Source organism: Rutidosis leptorrhynchoides, chromosome 1 (assembly GCF_046630445.1).
Source record: "Rutidosis leptorrhynchoides isolate AG116_Rl617_1_P2 chromosome 1, CSIRO_AGI_Rlap_v1, whole genome shotgun sequence".
Classification (NCBI taxonomy): domain Eukaryota; kingdom Viridiplantae; phylum Streptophyta; class Magnoliopsida; order Asterales; family Asteraceae; genus Rutidosis; species Rutidosis leptorrhynchoides.
The window spans coordinates 574,354,983-574,360,982 of record NC_092333.1 but is presented as its reverse complement, the minus strand read 5'-3'; positions in this window follow the sequence as shown (position 1 = coordinate 574,360,982).

Sequence of the window (6,000 nt, the reverse complement as noted above, 5' to 3'; positions counted from 1 at the left end):
GTTCATGATTCCCAAATCAAGTCGTCCTACTTGTGTAGACGTGTAAATTCAACATACAAGTGGTTAGGTGACCTTTATCCCACAAGTGTGCAAAATTCACCTTAATTATATTAGTTTGTTCATAATGGTTAGGTGACCTTTATCCCATCATGAGTTCCCTAATATGCCTAAGTGTCACACAATAAGGATGGCGTTTTAACTTGTTTACCATGTAAATATAGGGATTTTAAGTTTTCGTTAATTCTAGTTTGAGAAAACTTTTACACCATACACCAACATGCATTTAGTGTATGGTTTGTATGAAAATCCATTTTCATGTCTTGTAATTAAGCCAATTACATGATTTGATATAAACCATTTTATATGAGTGTTAATAACCAATTATTATGTCCTTTTGCCATTTCAATTTAACCATTTAAATTGTCGTTTTGCATGTTGTTAATAACGTCTAATTTAACCAATTAAATTTTAATTTGTTTGTTGTTAACTTGTGTGATTAATTTGTAGCAACCAAACATACAATCTATAATCAAACAACAAAACAACCACACATGCAAAATAATATGTTCACAATCTAGCCTTTTGGTGGACATTTGTTTAGCCGAAAACAAATGTCACCGGTTAATGGGTCATAACACAAAGTAGGAGATTTAACATCTCCCACTAAATCTTGCATCCAAATGCATGTGTTCTTATTTTGCTCCATCTTTTGCATCTTCATACTCTTTACAAAAAATATATCCTAATACATTTTTCTCTAGAAAATGAAAATACAACCTAATCTATTTTACATACCAAATATAAAATAAATTACATAACCAAATGAATAAATAAATTACATGCCAAAAGAATAATTATTATTACATACCAAATGAATGATTAATCAATCAAACAAGCATGCAACCAAACACAAGGTCAAGGCTAAGATTGTGAACAACAACATGTAACCAAATATGACCAAAATGGAAGACCCAAAACCCATTTTGGGTCCCAAACAATTCGGCCAAAATAACACACCCACCCTAAACATACAATTTTTGCATTTTACAATCATGCATGTACATAAAATGCAAAATGTATAGTGAGTTTAATAACCATCTCGAAGCATATTTCAACAACTTCGGCTCTAGATACCATTGTTAGGATTTAACAAGTTCCATTATACTTAAAACCATTTAAGAATCAATTAAAAGCAGAAGCATGTAATTACCATTTTAGAACATGTTAATCTTTAACCAATTAAAGTTAAATCCCAATTAGGATCAAGTTGTGAAACATACTTACAAACTACAAGCAAGAAAAGAGTTTATACCTACTCCAAGCTTGTTGATGAGTGATGAAGATGATGATGATGAATGGAGCTCCAAAAGTATGAAACCTCAAGTGGTTATACCCCAAGCTTGCCACCAACACCTTGTACTTTGGTTAGGATTTAATTTACACTTGAAATAGACTTGCAAAAAGGAAAAATGAACTCTCCTACCCTTAGGAAAAGTCACGGCAGCAGCAGCTCCAAATAAGGGAGTATGCAGAATTTTTTTTGCTAGTTTTTGGTATGTATTGCATGTGTGTCTTGGTCTTTCAAAAGCCTTGGTACATATGCACCTTGAATATGGAATCAACCACTCAAATGGCTAGTCAAAGAATGCTTACTTAACTTCCAATGCCACTCACTTATTATAAAATGATTTTATAAACTAGACACATTTTTTATAAACTTGCACATTTTATAAACTTGTTTTTATAAAATTAGATTTTATAAAACATATTTATAAACTTGCATTTTATAAATTATGTATACTTATTTATAAAACTCACTTTATGAATTCCATATTATAAGTTATGTTTACTTTATCTTATAAAACCATTTTTATAAGATGTAACATAACTTTATTAATTATTTAACCTATAAATAATTAAATTCTTATTATATAAATTATTTCACAATTTATATACACATCGAGTAATATTATTTAAGAAAACCATTTTTCTTAAATCTCAAGTGTTACGTAATTTAATCAACGATCCAATCGTTAAGATCAAAATATGATTAAGGTGTCGGTAAGCTTGTTATTGGGTATGACCTGACTTGGATCAAAACATATTAGCCACATTAATTTAATATGTCTCTCAGGCATACGAAACACCTTCACTTTGATCACTAAACGTAATAATGACACACTCCCGAGTGACCTGGTATCAGTAATAAGAGCCAAATTGGACGGAGTAAGAAAAGAACTCAAGAACGATCATAATAAGTTACATTTTGGTAAAGGAAAATCAAAATCCGCAGCGAAAAGAAGAGCACGACACCTTGAAAGATGTCACAAATGCGGAAAATGGTCACACGAAGGAAAATGCTCGACGAATCGGACATATTCCAATACCGAGTTCGTTACTTTATGTAGAGAATGACCGTTCATTTGTTTCGAAGAAAAATCATTGAATGCTCGAGGTTATGCCTATGTAGCTATGGAAAACCAATTAGTCCGACTATCTTATGAATGGGCTAAAGCAGGTCACTGAGAATTCTATCTCACAGGTAAGTATGTACCGTTTTTATTTTTATTTTATTGCTTTTAACCTTTCGATAATAAACGCTAAATTGTTCGCTATAAAGTATTAAATTGGTATTCAATAAAATTAGGTATGCGTAACCGAAATTATTGATATCATGCAAAAATTTATTACATCACTGCAAAATTTACCGTTTATTCTTAAGGTATAAATGTCTTTAATCAATCAACCCAAAATATTTCAGAAATTCGTCAGGAGTAAACTAGGTAATATAGCTGAAATTACTTTACCGAAAAGAGGGGAGTATATTTTTGATAATATTTGATTGATTAAAGTGGGATAAAATACCAAAAAGATTTTTAATTTTTATTTTTACTTTGTTTTTAAAATTAATGTATTAATATTAAATTATTATTGTAAACTTTTAAAATCAATATATTTAAGTTTGTAAATATTTGAAAAATTAATATTTTTAATATAAGTTTGTATGTATAAAACTGATTATAATATGAATTTTTAATTTTATGCATTTTAAATTTAAGTTTGGTGTGAATTTAAAAACAAAAATTTACTTTATTTCACTAAGTTAAAAATATGATTTTTAAAATTCGTCGTGAGTTGAAAACTAGGTCGTTGAACCGAAATTGCTCTACCCAAGGGAGGGACGAGAACTTTTATTATCATTATTTTTAATATTATTGAATTAAAGTATGCTAAAAATATTTAAAAAAAAACCCAAAAATCTTTGCTTTTAAAACTGCGCTTAAAAATGACAAATTTTAAAATTTTGTTGAGAGACGGACTAGGACAACGATCTGAAACGTCCTCACTCCTAAAAAGAAACAAATTTTTAAAATTTATTAATTATATGTTTTATTAGTAATGGTTTTTATATAAATAAAAAAAAAACCAGGCCCCCATGCGATCGCATGGGGTTTGGCCTTCAACCTCACGCGATCGCATGAGGCCCGAAATCAGGTCTGGTACAAAAGTTCCAGTCGCCTGCTGCTCATCACAAAACACACACAAATACGAACATACACCCCAAAACCTCTCAATATTCATCATTTTAACACCAAATTTCTCGCTATAATCCGCTCTAAACATGAATTTGATAAGAAGTTTATCAAGAAGGGTAACAATTTTACCCCTAAACCTATTTAAATTTGATTTTTAGTGTTCTTGAGCTATATTTTACCTAATTTGATTTTGTTAATTTCTAGTGTAATTAGAGTTAAATTGTTAGTATTTTATGCATGTATAACCTAGATTGATGCTATTTAACATGATTTGAAGCCAAAAACTTCAAATTTTTAGGAATCTAGGGTTTGTGTTGAAATGTCCCGTTCTTATTGATTAAAAACGTTCCATATTAATTGATTTCGTTGCGAGGTTTTGACCTCTATATGAGACGTTTTTCAAAGACTGCATTCATTTTAAAACAAACCATAACCTTTATTTCATCAATAAAGGTTTAAAAAGCTTTACGTAGATTATCAAATAATGATAATCTAAAATATCCTGTTTACACACGGCCATTAGATAATGGTTTACAATACAAATATGTTACAACAAAATAAGTTTCTTGAATGCAGTTTTTACACAATATCATACAAGCATGGACTCCAAATCTCGTCCTTATTTAAGTATGCGACAGCGGAAGCTCTTAATAATCACCTGAGAATAAACATGCTTAAAACGTCAACAAAAATGTTGGTGAGTTATAGATTTAACCTATATATATCAAATCATAATAATAGACCACAAGATTTCATATTTCAATACACATCCCATATATAGAGATAAAAATCATTCATATGGTGAACACCTGGTAACCGACATTAACAAGATGCATATATAAGAATATCCCCATCATTCTGGGACACCCTTCGGATATGATATAAATTTCGAAGTACTAAAGCATCCGGTACTTTGGATGGGGTTTGTTAGGCCCAATAGATCTATCTTTAGGATTCGCGTCAATTAGGTGTCTGTTCCCTAATTCTTAGATTACCAGACTTAATAAAAAAGGGCATATTCGATTTCGATAATTCAACCATAGAATGTAGTTTCACGTACTTGTGTCTATTTTGTAAATCATTTATAAAACCTGCATGTATTCTCATCCCAAAAATATTAGATTTTAAAAGTGGGACTATAACTCACTTTCACAGATTTTTACTTCGTCGGGAAGTAAAACTTGGCCACTGGTTGATTCACGAACCTATAACAATATATACATATATATCAAAGTATGTTCAAAATATATTTACAACACTTTTAATATATTTTGATGTTTTAAGTTTATTAAGTCAGCTGTCCTCGTTAGTAACCTACAACTAGTTGTCCACAGTTAGATGTACAGAAATAAATCGATAAATATTATCTTGAATCAATCCACGATCCAGTGTATACGTATTTCAGTATTGATCACAACTCAAACTATATATATTTTGGAATCAACCTCAACCCTGTATAGCTAACTCCAACATTCACATATAGAGTGTCTATGGTTGTTCCGAAATATATATAGATGTGTCGACATGATAGGTCAAAATATTGTATACATGTCTATGGTATCTCAAGATTACATAATATACAATACAAGTTGATTAAGTTATGGTTGGAATAGATTTGTTACCAATTTTCACGTAGCTAAAATGAGAAAAATTATCCAATCTTGTTTTACCCATAACTTCTTCATTTTAAATCCGTTTTGAGTGAATCAAATTGCTATGGTTTCATATTGAACTCTATTTTATGAATCTAAACATAAAAAGTATAGGTTTATAGTCGAAAAAATAAGTTACAAGTCGTTTTTGTAAAGGTAGTCATTTCAGTCGAAAGAACGACGTCTAGATGACCATTTTAGAAAACATACTTCCACTTTGAGTTTAACCATAATTTTTGGATATAGTTTCATGTTCATAATAAAAATCATTTTCTCAGAATAACAAATTTTAAATCAAAGTTTATCATAGTTTTTAATTAACTAACCCAAAACAGCCCGCGGTGTTACTACGACGGCGTAAATCCGGTTTTACGGTGTTTTTCGTGTTTCCAGGTTTTAAATCATTAAGTTAGCATATCATATAGATATAGAACATGTGTTTAGTTGATTTTAAAAGTCAAGTTAGAAGGATTAACTTTTGTTTGCGAACAAGTTTAGAATTAACTAAACTATGTTCTAGTGATTACAAGTTTAAACCTTCGAATAAGATTGCTTTATATGTATGAATCGAATGATGTTATGAACATCATTACTACCTTAAGTTCCTTGGATAAACCTACTAGAAAATAGAAAAATGGATCTAGCTTCAACGGATCCTTGGATGGCTCGAAGTTCTTGAAGCAGAATCATGACACGAAAACAAGTTCAAGTAAGATCATCACTTGAAATAAGATTGTTATAGTTATAGAAATTGAACCAAAGTTTGAATATGATTATTACCTTGTATTAGAATGATAACCTACTGTAAGAAA